Source organism: Camelus dromedarius, chromosome 11 (genome assembly GCF_036321535.1).
Source record: "Camelus dromedarius isolate mCamDro1 chromosome 11, mCamDro1.pat, whole genome shotgun sequence".
In the NCBI taxonomy this organism is placed as follows: Eukaryota; Metazoa; Chordata; class Mammalia; order Artiodactyla; family Camelidae; genus Camelus; species Camelus dromedarius.
In genome coordinates this window covers 22,334,117-22,354,935 of record NC_087446.1, presented here as the reverse complement: position 1 = coordinate 22,354,935, position 20,819 = coordinate 22,334,117, and the positions used below count along the sequence as shown (strand labels likewise).

The 20,819-nt window shown below is 39.1% G+C and overlaps 1 protein-coding gene across 2 annotated transcripts in view; it reads right to left on the bottom strand.

Annotated features, from left to right (window-relative positions):
* The window catches only part of TMTC2 (transmembrane O-mannosyltransferase targeting cadherins 2), a 470,409-nt gene that overhangs the window by 4,562 nt on the left and 445,028 nt on the right, over positions 1 to 20,819 (bottom strand). The window lies entirely within an intron of this gene.

The window sequence follows — 20,819 nt, the reverse complement described above, 5'->3', positions numbered from 1 at the left end:
TCCTTATAAGAAAAGTTTTACATTATTTGTTTAAAAGTAGTTAAATGATTCTCAAAGATAGAATTTTCTGTGTTGTGTGACAATTGCAGTACAAAGTTATCATGTGAAAAGCAAAGTTAAAAGTATGAGTTACTTGGAACTAGTTTAATGCAAGGGTTTCCACCCCCTAGTTCTCAAACATTAGTTAATACCAACAGGCCCTTCCAAAAGGAAAAAACATGTTGCATGTTATCTATGAATATGGGCTGTTCTGTTCTTGTCTTGTCCCTGGAACTTTCTGGCTAACAAAGAGTAGCTAATATTTTGGCAGTTACATAAATGCATATTTCAAACATCAGATAAAACTAAAATTGTTTATGCTAAGATTAGGTTTTCCTTTTACAGATGGTGTCAGCTATTAATTCTCCTGGCAACGCTATGATACAGACTAAAACAATTCACAATTATTTGTACGATTTAGTGTTTTTACAATGCAAGCATTTTTCAGCTGAATTCATGTGACTCCACTCTTTACTGTAAAAACAATTATTTCTGAACCAAAAACAATGCTGGGGGAGGGCCAAAGAGCTCATAGTAAATCAACTGGGAAGAGATGATCAAATTCAGATTTTAAGAGATCTGGATTTGAGTTTTTGGTCAACTGCTGGCTGTGACCCTGGTGAGGTCCCCTAACATATCTGTGCCCCAATTATGAAATACTGAAGTAACATCAACTTTTTTGTGTGTTGTTAGAAAGATAAAAGGAGAAAATAAATGGAGCTTAGTACGTGCACATAGTAAACGCTCCACAAATGTCAAGTTCACTTTTTCTTGTCTCATTTGCTTTGCACATGCATGTTTGTGATTTTTAAAGTTGTTATACATACTTTATAATTTTATTTCAATAGCTACACGTCTCTGGATGTACATCAAAGTTCTCTTAAGTCCTCAACTGCTGGGCAATATCTTCCAACTTTTTCTACATCTTTTTCTCTTTTCCAAAAATAATGTTGCAAATACAAGCTATTCCTGACCTTCAAAAACCTTTTGGTCAGGATGACTCCATACTTATCAAGAAAAATACAGATGGTCAATTTCTAATTTTAAATACCAATCCAAATAAACATAGCTCTAAAATTACATGTGCAGTAAATAGCTCCACGTTGGAAACCTAAAATAATACCACCAACTCTGTCTTCCTCAAAGAACTTTGTTATCCTACCACCCATTATTATCCTGAGTTTCTTGGTGCCAGGCCAGGACAGACTTTTGAACTATATCCCCTCCCAGAGCTTAGTTCAAGGGTCAATAAACAGCTACTAAGCTTATGGTGAAGTGTGTTCACAGCCTGACTTACTAGAGATGCTAAGTAGATGAAATGTTCAGACTTCCTGCCATCCTGAGTGGGAAGAGAGGAAATGGGGAGGCAGAACCACAGTTGGACACCATTCCTTACTAACCAGAAATAGAAGAGGCCCAGGGATGGGGCTGAGAGAAACCAGATGGCTCCGTGGGGTAGTGGTTATATTTTGAATCACTTTATTATCAGTGTCTGCACCTAACTATAACTGCGACTCGAGGGGATTATTAAAAACACTCAGAGTTTACAGAGTTGCACTAACTAGGTTGCAATGCTAGCTCTGTTCCAGAGACGTGGGCACTTGGACGAGTGCTCTCTGAGCACTGAGACCTCCATTTCTTGTGCAAATGGGATGGTAATGGTACTTGCTTCGTAGGGTTGCTGATGAGATTTTATGAGGACACACAATTTATTGTCTTTTCCCTCTTCTGCCTCCTCATCATCTCAAACAAACAAAGCAGAATCTTCATGTCGACGTGCCTAAATGACCACTGAGTCCAAACACGGAGGATTTGTGAACTGGCTCTGCCTTTACTAGGTTTGTGGCCTTTCTTAGATTAAACTTGGAAAAGACAACTGTGAAAACAGGAAGTATATATCCCGCCACATAAAAAGACTTTATTCTTGTTATGAAATTGCAGCCTGGGGTCCTATTATCCTTAGAATACTTCAAAGTCAACTCTCTACTAACAAATGATGGAAAGAAAGTTAATATTATGCTAAGAAAACACAATTAGAAAGTTCAATCTGTTATCAAAATAAGTTCTGAGAGCTAATTATAATGGTGTTTTTGGAATAACTTTAATTTTGCATAATCCATGCTAGTGTATTACTGAGACAAAAATAATCACAAATTGACATCATGAAGTTAATGTGGGATAGCTGATCTCATAGAAGCTCACATACATTCATTAACTGTGTTCCTTAAAGAGTAAGAGCCGAAGTACACTAAGAATGTGCATATTTAAGAAATCATTCACTATTTTTAAGCAGCTATGGATTTCTATGTTCAGATGAAACATTTTGGTTTGAATGTGTCTATTTTAATAGAGTTAAAAAGTTTCCTTTTTTAGTTTTAAAGATCAATGAACATACATTATGTAATACTTAAAACATCACTATAGCTTTGCATTTGAGTGAATAGAAACTGATGAAATTTACATACTGATGTGCTCAAACGTGATTAAGTGGGGTATCACTGCCTTAGGTAACAACAGTTATTTTGACATAACAATTTCAAGTGTTTGTTAAAAATTTATGAGTAAAACTGGAGATAGACTATTTTTTTCTTACATGATTGTTTTCTCTCTTCAAAGACAAGGGCTTTATCGTTAAAGCCTGCCAAGTCTCCTCTCCACAGCAGTGGCTAGGGTAGCTTAGTGGATGCCCAGTGGACTGAATGCCTTCAGGTCTCCTAGCCTTGCACAAAAATTGCAAGGAGTAGCATTAGAATTACCTGGGAGCCTGAAAGAAATGCAGAATTTCAAGTGCCACTTACTGAATTAAAATCTGAATTTTAACAAGATCCCCCAGTGTTACGTATGCATGTTAAAACTTGAGAAGCACTATTATAGAGGTCATTTCCAGATTCTGGATTATGTCATTTTACAGTTTTTGAGATGAACTTTTCTAGAGGAGGAGGAAGCTCCTATAGAACAAAGTACATCAGATCAAACGTCAACCCTTCCCTGAAGTAGAATTCCTCTCTTGGCCGTGCAATTATTTAAGGTAGTAAATGTTCAAATGAAACTATATTAACAGAAGCTGTAAATGACGAAATATTGTTAGAAGGAGAGGGAATAAAAAGCCTTTCCATCACCAAATAAGAGCTTGTAAAGGTCTCTAAACAGACTTGAAGACTACCTAGCTATGTAACTGAAATGTGAGAAGCCCAGGTGACGGGCTGGCTGAGTACATATCAGTGTCACTGCTCTCTGCCAGCTGTGACTCCCAGGCTGGGGAACAGGAACCCAACCACAAATGCTGCTGTCTTCCCTCACACAAATCTGCTCTTATGAAAGACAGCCGATGAAATTCTCAGCATGTTAACAAAGGCAGTCAAGCAGCTTGCAACGCAGTAACATGGGGCTTGTGGCTCCACACAGCAAATGACCCTGCCTCTTACTTCACAGACTAGAAAGGAGAACCAGACCTTTCTGGTTTCCTTGAAGAGGGCAGATGCTTTACATCAAAGGGGTTGTCTAGCCATCATACTGAGGCAACAAATGATGTCTTTTCCAAGTCTCTAGGGAATTAAGCCTTTTTTATTTTTATTCACTTATTTATTTTGCTACTTTACTGTGGTCTTTGGCTTACTTCTCCAACACTGGAAAAAACAAGCAAAATTAAAAATAATAGATGTATATTGGGGTGGGGTAGAGCAAAGGCAAGATTGTGAAGGTCTGATGCTAGTCTAATGCCCTAAAGGTTCCCAAGGAAGCCAGCTGAACTCACAGGTATCCTGACCACAGAGGACTGGAAGGCAAAGTCATTTTCCTGCTCTGTGCCTATTATGCAGTCTTGGAAAGATATCTATGGAAGAGGAAGAGTGAGATAGTAAGGGGATTTAGGGTTGGGAATTCATGTTTCCACTGGGAATAGGACTAAAATATAGAACACTGAAGAGAGGACTTGGGTGAGGCCCAGAAAGAGGAAAGGAAGGACTTGGTGGAAATGTTCTGGAATTGTAAACCCACACAGGAACTGGCCTCTCTGCATCCTATTAGTCCTTGTTACCACTTCCCTTTTATGAAAATAAATCAACAGGCAAGAGAAGCTATGAAAAAGAGGAAGACAGATAATAGACCTAGAGTTCTGGTTTTATAAATATATCTACTTTCACTCAAAGTGTTGCTGAAATTATCCATATAGTTGTATCTTTACTGTTGTATGAACTAAATAACTTAAGATAGAATGTCAGAAGTTAGCCTTACCCAGTTATCACTCAGTTAATACACTACACATTTGGGGGATTTTTTCAAGATAACCACCTTTAACTTTCCTTTGGAATTTGCAAACTTAAATGAGTCTGCAGAGTCTGAAGTTTTTAATGGAGTCTCACTCTTTTTCTAGTACCAAATAACTTAATGAAGGCTGTGGACTGCCATTCAACTGTATTCAGTCGAAACTGCTTACCCAATTTAATTTACTGGAGTGGTAACGATACTACGATGCTTCAAAACTAATGGTGTAAACTTTTAAGAAACATTTTCATGAAAAAGAGTATTTACACATCAACTCAAGGGATTTCTTTATGTTTATTGTGCCCTGTACATGGCAATTAATTAATAAATAATTACTGAATTAAAGTTTTCAAGATTATCTATCTGGCTTACGGAAAAAAAGTGTTTAACAGGGACTAAGACACAATGAGATACCTTATGCTCTGCAGTCCCAATAGCACTCCTTCTCCTTTGTCTCACTGGCATGCTTAATGGTCCGATGCCAGACTGGAAACCTAAATTAATTATCCTCGATTCCTTGCCTTCCTCCATGCCCACACATATACATTTATCCAGCTGTTAAGTCTTGGCAACTTTACCCCCAAATCTCCCTTAACTCTGTCTTTTAATTATACTCTGTCCCTTTCTCCCAATTTGGTTTAAGCTATAATCATCTTTTCTCAGATTGTTTAAATAAAATTATTTTGACAAAAAAGAATTAATGAATGGGTAGTTGAAAAGACTGATGGGTGACAGATTAAATGAATGGACACAGAAGTAAAGCCTTGTGCAGGGTCTTTTATTATAAACATTTTAGACATACACAAATTTCAGAGAATACAATAAAAAACTGTGCCCTTAATAAAGACAATCAAAGCCCCCTGTCCTGTTCCTGAACTCACCCCCATCTTCCCAAGAAAACCACTACCCTGAAGTTAGCATTTACCATTGCACTGTATGCTTTACATTTTTATTTTTTTGTATGCCTGTAACAAATACATGATCACATACATTGACAAGTTTTAATTTTATAAATTTCTCATTATCCTCATGGGAAGCCATCCTGCCAAGCACCCACCTGGAACTTGAATTTTTTGCTCATCGTTTTGTTTTTCAGATTTATCCACGTTGATATGTGTAAGGTTCGTGGGTTCTTTCCCATGAATTCCACTGAATGACTACTCATTCTCTGAAGGAGGGACACACAGACTCTTTAAAGGAGGCTGCCATCAATATTCTTGTGAACATCTCTACACATACGTATGGGAGAGTTTCTAAGAGCAGAATGGCTGGATCACCGGAGATCTTCAATTTAGCCGGGTAGTTTACCAAACTGCTCTTCAGGGTCACTGTATCCAAATGCATTAGCATCAACATGTGACAGGGGTCTCTGTTTCACATCCTTCCTAACACTCAATATTGTCTGGCTTTTTAAACTTTGCAAATTGAAAGTTGTAAAATAGTACCTTATTCTCTGCTTGATTTTTTTCCTGATGGCTAGGGATGTTAATAACATTTTCATAAGTTTACTAGTTTAAAAAAGCTAGTGCATAAAACATTTCCCCATCAGTAACCACCTGTTCTTCAACACCTGGACAGAATAAGTTTTGGAAGGGTTGTCAATGACGCAGTGATATTTGAAAGTTAATTACTCAGAGCTCCCACTACCTCAAAATGGCCCAAAAATAGGACTGTCTGGTCTGGTGTTTCCCTGGTCAGAGTCAGTTTCCCAAGACTGACAACCAGGTAACTGCTGTTTCTAAAGTGAAAAAATTGGTTATACACAAAATGGTAAATCCTTGATATAGGTTCACTTTCCACGTGGTGAGAAAAGACACAAATCTGGGCAGTGAGAGGGACAGCAGGAGCCACACACATGTGTCACAGTACCTCTAGGGCCCTGGACCACTGTGTGTGGGAGGAGGATGGCGGCTCCCAGCTAGCGAGCACACGAAGCCGACTTCTCTTCCTGACCGGCTTCTCTGTCTTTATCCTGCTTTTTTCCTGCTTTCTGCCTTTCTCCTTAGTTCTTTTTCTCGGAGCCAACAAGAACATTTAAGATGAACAACGTGTTTCACAGTCTCCCTCCATTTCTACTGGTACTGCCTGGGTTAGCACTGCATCCGATTCCTCAATTCCGCCAACCTCCTAGTCTCCCCACCTTCCCTTTCTTCCTTACTCCAGTGTCTTCCACCTGACCTTTGCCTTTCTTACACACCATGGGGCTTGAGAGGGTCAACCTGTGCCTACAGAAAAGAATCCAGACTCTTTTGCCCAGTACTAAGAAACCCTTTACAACCTGGCACCCCAGTAAACCCCCCATATACATTCTGCATGAGCCACGTGAAACTTCTCTTTCTGCCATGTGCTACTGTGAGCATTCACTTCTCACCACACTGCTCTCCAGACAAAGCTCTTCTTCCACTTTCTTTTCCACAACCTTCAGCTCACTTTTAAAATGAACTGAACAATCTCTTATTCATAGCTTCCTTCTCTGTGTTCCTAGAGTTCTGTCTCTATACATTAACTGCAATGCTTACCACGATGAAATAGGTCTACTTGTAAGTGTCTGTCTTCACTGGAGGGTAAGACAGAGAATTTAACTGTATTTATAGTGTTAGGAGAGGTGAATTCTAGCCCAACCTCAATATAATTTAACAGACATTTATTAAGCACTTACTATATGTCAAGATTGCAGCCAGATACTCTAGGTAAGTGGTGAAAAAGAACACTATGCCTTTTTTAGTCTCTATGGGACTTCAGCTAACTTTAGTAGCACACTTGGCATTTACCACAAACTCTTAGGAGGTACACATCCTAGTATACCATGTATGCTCCTGAAACCTATGAGTTAGGTGAAACTGACATTCACGCCCTGTTTTGTAAACTACAGGGGACTGCTCAGAAGGATTCATCACCCTCAAGGAGTTTGCAGTCCAGTGCACGAATACAAAGTCTTTTACTCCAGAGAAGAATGAGACATGTCCACAAGGGAGATACAAGGACTGAGCTATGGGGTGAAGGGAGATTATTTCCTTATAGGTGTGAAACTCTTAGACAAGATGAATTATCAGGTTGCTTTAAAGTCTTTCTATTCTTCCAAATTAAGAATAATCTATAAACTTTGGAAATGAGTGGGTCAGATCAAAATCAATTTTTTACTTTTTAAAAGTGTTTTTGGCAAACTGCTGAGAGCGGAGCCAGCAGCGGAGAGAAGCCCTAATAGAGCAGAGTGTGAATTTCAATTAGGCTTGACATTCAGATGTCAGTGGCAACAGCCATGATGCTAACCCTTTTGAGACCAAACCAAAATGAAAAAAAAAAATTTTACTAAAAACCAAAATCTTAATACAACAAACTAAAAGAACTTTCACAAAATTTATGACCAAAAAAAAAAAAAAAAAAATTTCCCCAAACCACAAGCAATGCAGTGCTCCCAATTCAGAAATGACAGTTCTCTGTAGTCATGTTTTGACTATAGTCATATTTTGAATAAAGCATCTTGGGAAAAAGATTTGCCAAACTGTACCTACAGCAAGGGACTACAACACAGGAAATCTGGTCATGGCGAGGCAAAATCTGACATAACAGAAATGATTCATTCTGATTCTCAGTTTCAGCACAGTATTTGTGTTTCTGCAATAGCTTTGAATAAAACAAAACAGAGGTGACAAGCAGGACACAAAGCTGTATTAAGGGAGCAGTTTCAGTTTGTCAGTGCCACATTTTATCCTGTGTGCTGAAGCCTTCTCTCCTACATCTGTCCCATCCCAGCGGGTGTTACAAGAATGTTCATTTACTTTTATGATGGGCGTGATTGCCACATTGTGGAGTGCTATTCATTTCTGTGGCAACCAGAATGCCAACAGCTGTGGTTTAGGGGACAGCAAACAGTGACTGTAACCGAGTCATTTCAAAGGTGGTGATTTCCAACACATTTTAAAGTGCGTCTACTAAATTAAGAACATGACCTCAGAAATTACTCCTCACTGAAGATGATCTTGTTCCAAAGACAGGTGTTCCTGATGTCTTTAATTTCACAGGAAGTCTCTTATATGATCCAAAAGGAAAACCATGATCTCAGGCCACCTGAATTTCACTCACAGCTTTTTTGTTTTAATTTTCATTGTTTTAATTTTTATTTTTTTTATTGAATGAAAGATTGTTGAAATTCTATGGTGCTTTACAATTTTCAAAAGTTTCATAGACATGATTTCATATAATCTCATAATAACCCTATTTCTCGCTACCCCTCACTCACAGCTTTTATAAAACGCGGTCACTATACTGTTGAACTTGACCTGCAACAAGTACCTAGTTCATCACTTGAAGGAAAACTACTAGATAAAAGTTCTACCTTCGCTAGAAAATATATGATGACATTAAGTGCATGCAGAGTAGAAAAATGAAAATAAGTAGAAGTTATTGAAGGTTAAAAACCTGGAAGGAGAGAAGTTTAGAAAAAGACCTGCACAACAGACAAACATTATCTCCCTCGAACACCCAAGAGCTGTCTTCCCTTACTAATCCAGAGAGCTGCTGCAAAACCCCACAGCACCTTGTTCTCTTCTTTAAACCAAATTCCTTGCCTATTTCTAGTCCAAATATGATTTCAGCAACATAATTCACTCTACACTTTTTTCATTTCTTTTTAGCATGAAGGGGCAGGAGAAACATGTGTGGTATGCTTTCTTGATCACAGTCATATTATGCAGAAGGATTTCCAGCTGTACAGGAATCCAAATGTGTGTGTGTGAAACGTGAGTCTGAATATATCTGACACTCATTTCAAAAAGTTCATACATGTCACTGCAATAATCACATTGTTATTAAAATACATTTCAGGGATATGTTGGAAATTGAGATTTGGGCTTATGGTAATTAAGAACTCAGCTGTCATGGAAAACAGAAGTAGAGCTGTTTTTTTTTTTTTTGGCTGGCCTTTTTTTTTGCTATGCAAATTGATCTGATCAAAAAATACAATACACTAAGAAGTATAGACACACCACATTGACAAAATCAAAGCTGTACTGGAATAAAGACTTGACAGAGGCCAACACAATCAACTTCAGGAAATTATTTTAACCTATGTACATCACTTCTCTAATTGACTTCTATGTTTGCCAATAAATAGCTTTGATCTGAGGGAGGTCAACTGAGAGATACTAGTTTGCATGTTGTGGAAATGAAAAATGTGTTCCTGAATAGGATTAACTGAAAATATTCATTTTTTTATTATGGAAATGAGCATGTCAGAGACCTCAAAACAGGGGACTGAAATAAAATTTAGGTTAGGTGTACACACTCGAAAGATGAGTGAGACTTTTTTTTCCCTCTCATGAAGCAGATGGGGACCCTAGTGTGAATGAGCAGGATTAATGCAAGGGTGGCAATGTCATTCAGAGCAATCACATTTGCAACATGACATGAGAAGACAGCAACTGTCCACCCACAGAATGAATAGGAAAAAACCTCTCCCTGAGAGAATTCACTGCAGGCTTCATGCATGCAGCAAGCGGAAAGCTCTGGGAACGCTCTGAGTTAGGATGACCAGATCAAATGTAACAGGCAGAAGCAGAGCAATTCCTCCAGAAACTATAACTCTTTCCAGGTACTAAAAATAAAATGTAAACACACTGTCTGATGCATGGCATTCTATTTGCACTTTCACAGGGCCAAGACTTTGTTGATACATGCTTGGGAAAATAATGATGCAAGGTCTTCACACATCATTTCAGAAAATATTCCATCAGGACACACCAATCACAGGAAAGCCATGCTTTACTCCAGGCCACTACACTTGCCCAAGTGTCACACCTGCTGAAAATGTAGAAATAAACATGGCTCGTGTGTAGCTAAACTTATGGCAAATCCAGGGAGGGTTAATGTCAGAACTTCTGCCATTCACATGGTCTAAGCTCATGTCTCCCCCTCAAGATTGTTACATTCGATTGTGCACTTTGCCTTTATTTCTAAAATGTTCAGATCTGAAATCATCACATTCAGACTGCACCTCATAAACTTAAAGCCTGTACAGTCAGCACATTACAGGAAGGTTTTAAAGACTGCCTTGATGACACTCCTCTGCATAACAGCTTCCAAAATTGTCTATAAAACAGATTTTGTATTGCCTTGAACTACTCTACCAACTTCTTATCCTTCTGAGCAACTCTGTTTGAAAGTGCTACACGCTTAGTTTTGTGCCTCCCTTCCTTGATTCCTTGATCTACCCTATTAATATAAAACACGCAAGCAAGCAAGCAAGCAAGCAAATAACAAGCAATCGATAAAGCAATCTCACAGACCAAGAGTCCAAGCAACTGCTAGCCTCAAATGTATTTACTGAGTACTTATTCACCCATGCTCACAAATAACAACCAGAACAAGACCTGAACAGGAAGGCAGAACAAAATAAATGATTCCGAAGATTAATTCTCATATTCCAACTCTGATTTCTTTTAGACTCATCTTCAATACTGAGTTAGGGAACCACAATGATTATGGGATACATGTACGTTTTTACAAGATCATCAAGTAATAAATTTTTACCTACTCAAAAAATGTAATTTTGTATTGACGATGCAACAGCCTTGAATAGAGATCTGATATTTGACTACAGAAAAACTTGGCTACATATCCCCTCTACCACCTAGGATTCATGTCTGAACAAATAAAATGAACTTCTTTAGAAGTACAAGAAAGGCACAATTTCTCAATTCTTGAATGTAAGAAACCAGAGGCAAGACCCTGTTCTGCTATTACACATTAGCTATGCTTGAAACAAAGTATGTTATGAATACTTTGCTAACTATCTAATTAAATTGGAGGCCATTTGTCTCATAAATGCTGAATGTCCATTACATATAATAACTAAATCCAATTTCAGTATCTTGAAATGGCTCATAGAAATTAAGCTACGCTCTAATGCCTGTAATTTAACACTTTTATTTACGTCGGGCAAAGACAAAAGTTTAAGAACTTTGTTAACTACTTGGGTCAAGAGAAGTAGAAATTAAGCAGTAATTAGAAAGGCAATATTCTGAGAAAGCTAAGCCCTGGAGGCTAAGTGAGCATGACCACATCCAGCACCAACTGAAAGGGCAGTGTCCAGCAGAGAAACAGGGGGGCGTGTGGCTGACGTGCAGGTCTACTTAACTCTAGCACCTGGAGAACCACAGGAGGACAGGAATCATGGCCATCCCAACAACAAGAGGATCAATGCATTAAGGCATCTCTTAGGAAATAAATGGGGTTTAGGGAGGATGAAAAGAAAATCTGGAACAATGAAATAATTTCAATTTTAATAACAAAGTCACTGAAGGAGCTTTCTGTAGGCTGCAAGTGGCTGCAACCTTTCTCCTGCAGTTAGTTCTACGACTATAATTTCTAAAATACATCGGAGTTCTTCAGTGATCTCATTCATTGTAGCCAATTTTCTTTCCTTTTTAATGTAAATTTGTTCATTCACTTATTCATTCATCTCATCACTGGGCACCCACACTGGGGATTCGGTAGTACACAAAAAAGTTCAAAATCCCAGGCCTCACAGAATAAAAAATAAGTAAAATATATAGCGTGCTATATTTTGATATATGATAGGATAAAAAAATATAGCAAAGAAAAGGTTTAAGGAATGCACGTAAGGAGAGAGGTCAACAAACTATGGTCTGTTGGTTGTCTAGAGGATACGTTTTCAAATGGTTGAAAACCCTCACATGGAAGACAAATACATCATGATACCTGAAAATTACAGAAAATTCACATTTCAAGGCCTACAAATAAAATTTATTGGCACGTAGCCACATTCACTTATGTATGGATTATCTATAGCTGCCTGCATGCTATGGCATGCAAAGACCTGAGTAGTTGCAACAAAGACATAATAACTGCAAAGCCTAAAATATTTTATCATCTGGTCCACTGCAACCAAAGTTTGCCAAATTCTGGTTTACAATATAAACAGGGAGCTCACAAAAGGTCTCTAAAGAAGATGGCACTAGACTGAAGAACTGAAGGAGGAGGCTTCTCAAGGAGTGGTGTGATCTGACTTATGCTTGGAATGCTGTATTGAAAGGAAACTCGTGAAGAAGGGGTCAAGTTCAGTGAGGATGATGTCTTTGACAAGGATAGCTGCAGTGGAAGTCGGTTGTGCGACCAGAAGAATGAAATGACTTACTACAGTGGAAAAGACCATATGAGAAGAAGGTGTAGGAAGATGATCAAGAGGTCAGTTTGGAACCAGTAGCCTGAGGAGTCCCTGCAAGCGGAGATACTAAGAAGACACTGGATAGATCAGTCTGGAGTGCAAAGAAGAGATATCAGCCTGAGATGTAAGTTAGGAAGTCACCATGGCTTCAAATGCTATTTAAAGCCATGAGAGAAGATGAGATCCTTGTTAGAGGGAGTGTACAGAGAAGAGTCAAGAGGCCCAAGAAAAGACGGGAATTTCAAGGTTAAGAGATTGGATGGTTGGGAAGGAACCAGCCAAGGAGATGACAGATATGAGGGATCTGAGTTAAGAGGCAGCAAACAGAGGGTGTGATGGTAAGACAGTATTTCCAGGAGAAATGAGTAATTATCTATGTCAGAGGAGACTGATAGGACAAGTAAAATTAGAACTGAGAACAAACGGATTTAACGATATTGTGTGTTGTTCCAGTAACTTTGACAAGAGCAGTTTCGGTGACGTCATTGGGGAAAAAGCCTGTTTGGAGTAGGTCCAAATAAAAATGGAAAGTTTTGCTATAAAGGGAAGGAAGGAAATGAAGCGGTAGCTGGAGGCACAAATGGGCTTGAGAGGCTTTTTGTTTTTCAGTTTTGGGAGACATCACATCTTGTGTAAATGCTGATGGGAAAAATCTGGTAGGGAGAAAATGTGTTAATTTAAAAGCGTCAGAGATACAGAAACATAAAAACAGAGGGAGAAGGAGAGACAGAGGAAGAGGATTCACGTTCTTTAGTCGAGAATAGAGGTATCTAGTGAAGAAATGAAGAGGCTGGTTTGAGCTAGAAGCATGGACAGTTTAACCATAACAACGGGAGGAAAGGTAGCATTTAAAGGCACAGATGCTAACAGATGGCTAGATTTGGTGATGGAATCCTCTGGAAGTTCTCTCTGATTGCCTTTAAATTCTCAGTGAAAGAGGAAGCAAGGCCATCAGCTGAGTGTGATGACGGAAGAAGAGCTGTTGGAAATTTTAGGTGAGACAGTAAAATACGAACAGAAAAATGCCTAGAAAAATGTCAGACAGAATAGACTAGAAAATTCTAACATGTTTGCCACCCAGCACTGAGGTCTCACTTTGAAGTTGCAGTACTGAGCTTAAAGTGAGTTCTCCTCTTCTCTAGCTATGTTTAGCTTTAAGATGCAGACCTGGAATAGGCAGGGGTCGATTTAACCAGGTGGTGATGGGGCCCCACAAGTATGATGAGGCAAAAAGAAGCAAAGGGGTTGAGGCTGCCTGCAAGGGCGTGATAATGATTGACCTTGAACTTTAATCCCAGCAAGGAGGAGTGCGAGGTATAATGGTCAAGAATATTGAAGCACTGGTGATTTCCAGGGGGTGGCTGAGGCATTTGGGAAGCTGGTGCCAGGGCTAGAGACTGTAGGCAGGTAGTGCACTGTCTGAAATGAGACCATGGAGGCAGAGAAAACAGCAACAGGGTCAGAGGGCTCTCTTGAGAGACCACAGTTAATAAAATATTTCAAGAGTTGGGGATTGATGGGTGATGTAGATGAAACACATATATCCAGAGGCTTATGGGAATTTGATCCTGGAAATAAGAGATGATCTGTGAGAACTGGGCGTTCTGGGGGTGACTTCTGTTAACAGGTATAGAAAACATGACTGAGATTAGTCCTGATGGTACCAAATGGAAAAAAAAAATGACATGAGAATTTTACTAACAAATATTAGCAAAAAAGGGGCATGCATTAGGATAATTTTGTTAGTAAAGTTAATTTTTTTAAAGATAATCTCTACTAGTTAACACCTAACTTTAAGCACTAAATGGGCTGTTACTTGAGCCTCTGGAACTTTCATCAAAAAGTAAGCATGGCACCAAAAGTATTCCCTAAGCTGTTTCTAATAACTGATGAATACATTTCTTAATTTTATTATCAGACTGCTCTAGCAGCCTTGTATTTCAAGTTCTTAATCTTAATTTTCCATGTACTTCAGTAGCTGGCTAAAACTGTAATAGGGAAGAACAAATCTGACTCCATATTAGATCCGTTCCTTCGGCTTTATTTCCCATACTTAATCATGCTGGCTCGCACCTTTGGTAAAAGAAGGTTGCCTGTAGCCTGAAATAAACAGGATAGCCCATTCTCAAGGCTCTGACCTTTAAGGGTATTAACACTTTTCCATTCATATGACAAGTTGCAGAATAGAAAATAATATTTGTTTGGTTGGAGGTTTACAGGGACACCATGACCTGACCCACATGGACAGCTGCAAGAACAAAGGATTCCAACACCAAGAAGTTTGCAGTGACTAGCCACAGCCCCTCCCCTTTTTAGTACAGAAGCAGCCTGAACTCTGGCTTGGGGAAGATGGTTCTCCAGGACACAGTCTGCCATCTTCTTGGTCTGCCAGCTTTCCAAATAAAGTCATTATTCCTTGCTCCAATACCTCATCTCCCGATTTACTGACTTGTCATGTGGCGAGTAGGATGAGTTTGGACTCAGTTACAAAATCAGTATTCTCCAGGGAGGATTTGTGTCTGTCTCTGCAACCAGCCAGAGAACGCCACCACCCTAAAAACACCACATTTCTCCTGGAGGGTGTTGACCCCATCACAGGCCCTGCTCCACCATACTGGCACAGCCACAAGGCTCATTAACGGGAAGGCAGGGCTGCTACTGGCCTCCATGCGGAAGAGAGCCCTGCTCTCCAGGTGACTCACCACTTAGAATCTCAGTTTGAAGATGTTTTCTTTCACCCCTCCCCTACTTTAAAGGGTGGTTCTTATCTCTCTCTTAAAAGCCCAAGAGCATCTCAGAAGGAAAAGATTATTCTATCCTCTACCAGGAGAGAGATTCTCTGTACTCTGCTGGACTGACAAAAGTTGAAGTCTTTGTGATGACAAAAGTCATTGAAATTTCAACTGTTATAAGAATTGGCTTCAAAATTCCCAGGAGATGAAGAGTTAGTCAACAACCCCCAATTCGGAGCCTGCATCTTCTGCAGAAGACCACTGAGACTAAGAGGGGGAGTTAAGAGGAAAGTGGATCTTGTTCTCAAAATGTTTTCAAACTCAAAGGAAGGGAGGAAGTGCCAAATACAGATGAGGAACATAAACAAATAAATGCGTACAGACAGCTCATGAAACACGCTGACATCCTCCTGAAATGTTATCCACTTTTGGCGGTACTCCAGTTTGTTTAGCTTACAATTGAGAACCACTACACAACCCACAGTTTATGTATCAGAAGTATGCAGTGCTTTTCTCACAGAGAACGCTGACTGATTTGCATTTTGACACAGCCCTTTTCTTATATTTCAGTTTGATGTCATGTCAGCAGAGCAATTCTACTTCTGGCCAAGATAGAGTCTAATTTCATCCCCACAAAAATGAGAACAAAGGCATTTGCTTTCCTTCAGCAGTTCTCTCCCTTTATCTTTAAGCAGCAAATGAGATTAGTGACCATATATATTTTGTTCCTTTCTTCACTTATAGAGAGTATAATGTGGTTAACTTTCCATGCTGCCAGGACTGATGTTCACAGGATGGATGGGGACTCAGCGTACTTACTTGCATTGCTGTCTATTCAAAATCAAACTTTTTCTCACATGGTCACAAATGCACCTATAGGAGTATCTGCACCGCAAGGGCCTGAATGTGGCAAAGGTCTACCCAGTTGTAAGGAGCTGATGTCAATGTGTAAGCTGGTTATGTATGCATGACTGTCTTTCAAATTTAGTATTTTGGAATTATCTTTATAATATTAATTTGTTACATGCTTTCTACATGCAGTTTCCCTAGTGAAAACAATGTTAGTCAGTTGTTAACTTGATAAATCATTTTCATTCTCAGTGTAATCATTTGGTCAATATGCATTGTACACAAAGGCCCTAGGTCTTCCTTAGTTTTAGTGTCTTAATGGGTCCAAAAGTCTGGCTTCCGTTGTTTATACTACAAGTATCTTACTCTTTTATGTGTGCTATTTTTAAATCTTTCAAAGCACACATACTTACACGGTCTCACTGGTTCCTTGTAAGTGACCAGAGAGATCTAGATCCTGAAGGATTAAGGTGTTTGCAGTAACACAGTCAGTGATCAGTACTGCTGGGTCCAAAACCCAACTCTCCCCACTCTCTTTCCACTTCTCTTTCCACTCCACTATTTCAATTGATTATGATGTGGCTACGATGATTGTTTTCATTCTGGGAAACACGGACGGTGATTCACAATGTTTGTCACAAGCATTTGGACAGACTGGATTGATAACATCCTGTAACTATAATGTAAGGGCATAAGGCTAAGTGGAAGGACGGAGGGAATGGGAGACAGAGGGATAGACTGATACAGAAAGTCTGTTTGCACCAACATGAATTTCCTATGATTTTTCTGAAACATACTAAAAAGTATTTGAGGTTGATGAAATTATTCGGAATTTAACCTTCCTTTGTTGCTTCAGGTACTCTAAGAATGAAAATAAATCAACGTCTACTTGGAGAAACATAACATTTATATCTTTATAATTGGCCCACTGCTCACAAACTATAGGGTTAAAATTATAATGCTTAGATAGTTAAAAACAAGACACCGCTGTTCAAGATGATTTAATCTCATCAAATATTCTATTGAAGTTTTATCTTTGAAGGCAAAAATCATGTCATAAACAATCATGCTAAATGCCTGTTACTTTAATTTACTTGATTTATAAATTTACTTTTCATTTATCAAGTTCTATTGAATGAAGACTGATTAAAAATGTGATCAATACTGTTTTTAGCTACCTACCAACGTACAGGGAAAACTAAGATGGTAAGACATGAACTGTGAAGCAATTCAGTAATAAAATAATTGTTAATCACTTAGAAGCATCTAGGATGTGCCTGTGGTGCCATGCTCACTTTCTGGAAGAGTCCAGAGGTTTTGTAATACTTACTTCAGTGTTTATTAGGTGGTAGAAGTGGAAAGATGACCTTACCGGCAGCTATTCTTGCTAGTCTATTTGCCAGTGGAAAAGAATATGTTCTAGGTAAGGAAAATACAGAAGAGCCCCACATACATGACCAAGGTTAAGAAGCATTACAACAGGCTTTTTCTCCAATTTGTCTGACCTACACAATTATATTTTGTTCACAGATCGTTCTTACTGAAAATAACAAAAAGATCTCAGATTATAATGGTGTTAAGGTGTTAATAAATTAAATCCTAAATAAGGAGGAACTGTTTTAAGACAAATATACCAAAACAGTATCTATGTCTATGTGTGTGTGCGTATATATATATAAAACGTCAAGTGGGAACAGCTCTGAGTTAACAGCAGGAAGACTTAAACTTTAATTTTTACTTTGAGCTTTCCCTACCTATATGACTTCGGAAAAATTACCCAAAATTGCCGAGTCAGTTTGCTAAATGAAGAAAAGAACTGCAAAAATCGCTGCTGTTTCCATATTAGGTATTATGAGGAACACTAAAGTAGGTATCAGAATAATTTACAAATGTCTAGGATCCCACAGAACTGTTAGATGTTATTTTACAGCATGTTACCAAAAGAAGAGCTGTAACACTTCAGTGGTAACGTGCAAACTTCCAGATGGTACTGCCTTAGCAGAAAGACCTCGACCAAGGGTGACAATACATTATTTGTAAGGGCACGGTGACCCAAACTGGAAGAAAGTCAACACTTTTCTTCTTTCAATTTGTGGGGGAAACATTTGTTTTGTAAATTCTTCACTTGAAGGAAAACAATAATAAACCTTGGAGAATCTCTCAGTCTGGCTTACTCTCAAGAGGCATCTGAGGAGACACAAATATTGGTGCGCAGAACATATACACAAATACATTTCTTTTTCCTTCCTAATGCTGGAGGAATTCGGACTCTGGGAAAAAGGAAAATATATTAATAGTAGCACAAGGAAATTCAGAACCGCATACAGTTAAACTTCAGCTCTAAATCACATGTGTACATTTAAAATCCAAAGTGTGGAAACTGTGTGGATGTTGTGCACAGTAAGAATTTTATTAGAGAAAAAAGTGAAATTGAACTCATCTGTCTGCCTATGGGGTTGTTTCTATGTAGTCTGGAAATTCTCATTACTGTTATAAATCTTGACCATAAATGCTAAGGAATAACACCTATGGTGTAAGAGAAAAAGAACGAAATTAAGCTTTTAATCAAGAAATTAGGAGCTCCCCGGGAAACAGCTGGGGAAGGCGGATATAACACATTTCATTCTTTCGCAAAGTAGGAAACACTGAAAAAAATATTGAACCTTTATAGGAGGATAATGGCATTAAGAAAACCTGATGATTATGGAGAAAAATCACTTTCAGAGATAGAAGTAGATTTCTCTCTCTCTTAGTATAGCATATTCATGAAAAATTCATTAAACAGACATGACATATTCTAATTTATTCTAAATTCCTTACAAGGGTGTAACATACCCTAATCTATCTGATAGGTCATCTCAGTGGACATTTAGGCTCTTTCTACCTTCATGGCTATTAGAAACAATGCTGCAGCACAGATTAGATTATGGCTATTTGATACAGATTTTCAAGGATGAATTCATGGGGCCAGTGAGAAGAACAGGGCTGGACATACAGGCAGAAGACTTCCAAAGAACAAAAGGGTAAATAAAGAGCATGGAACTTCAGAGCATGTTGGGTTCCTGGATGGCAGTGGTGCTGGGGGGGGGGGGCGGTGTGAGGAGAGTAAAACGAGGCGACTGGGAATATTACGGTTGCAAGTAGTGGATAGTTTGGGACCCTTGCTATGGTGACCTCATTTTTTACATCTTTGGTTTCTGATGAAAATGCTTAGAAAAATGACTTTGTTGCCGCCCCCCCAACATGTGGGAAAAGATGATCAGCAATGAGAAGTCAAAGGTCATTTATAACAGTCATTTGAAAGAAATGTGTTTTAGAAAGATGCAGCTCTTGTGGCTTGACTGGAGGGTGGATTTGAGGGACCTGAGATATGAGGCAGAGAGAGTAGTTAGAGACCTCTTGAAAATGGCATGCCAGGAGCTATGGAACCCTAAGCCAAGGCAGTGAAAAGAGAGACAAAGAAGTATTTCAGCAAGCCATTCTGGTTGTTATTTGATAGGATTTGGCGATTTCCTGGTGGAGGATGAAGGGAAAAGAAGAGAAAGGTGAAAGTAACTTGGAAATTATTAGCTTGGCCACTTAAGTGGGTAAATGTAATAACTAACATGAAGAAGCCATGAGGAAGAGATGTTCTGGGATGGAAGGACAGAGTTCTTTATTCTGAATATGTCCATTTTTGCCTTGTCTCTACCCAGGACCAAACCGTCACCGCCTACAGCACAGACCGCTGCAATGGCTGGTTAAGGATCTCTCTACTTCCAGCTTGTCCTTACGATTCATTCTCCAAGCAGGAGCCCCAGACATCTCTGTAACACTTACATAAAACTATTTTACTCCCGCTTAAATTAACCAAGAGATTTCCTTCTGTGCTTAAAATAAAACCAGTCATTCCTGCCTACGCCTACTTAATCTCCACCCTCCACTCCTGCCCCTCTCCCCCTCTCGTATGCTCCCTCCACACGGGCTCTCTTCCGGCTCTAAGCTTCTTTCCATCTCATCTTCAGTCCTTTACACAAGCTGCTCCCTTTCTTTGCATGACTAGCTCCTTGGTATTTCAGTCCCAGATTATCTCTCACTTTTTAGAGAAACTAAACAGCGATTATCCCCAACTACAGTATGTGCCCCTCCCCCAATTCTGTATTTTTTCATGGCTTATGCTTTATTTTTTCACAACATGCATCATTCAATAAATAAATGTTTTTACGTCCTTTCCACCACCAGAATAAAAATCCTTTTTGTAAATAGAAGGGACTTTATTTACCACATTTACTGTTCATTCCTAAGGTCTAGAGAGGTGCTACAAATAGATGTTCAATAAATATGTGGTAAATGAAAGAACAGATGCTGGGTCTGAAGTGCCCATCTCTGCATGATACTGACATGCAGAGAGCTGGGAAGTAGTTTTGAGCCCCGGGGAACGAGAAAGCCTGGGGAGACAGCTAGAGGGAGTAGGTCCAGCTGTCCTACAACTGACGTGTACCTTGTAGGCTCCGCCGTGACCTGTGTTTGCATATGTGAGACTGTGTTTGTGTGTGTGTGTGTGTGTGTGTGTGTGTTTAAAAAGAATGATTTCTCCATAATAACTTCTAGTAAATAACTTCATCATATCCTTTCCAGGACACAGAAGCAAATGACAACTCATCTCTCCCTGATTTCTCTCCGGATGACCAGCAGCCTGAATTGAAACTGCAGCTCCACCACCAGTGAGGTGTGTGACTTCAGGCAGACCACCTACTTTCATATAGTCACCT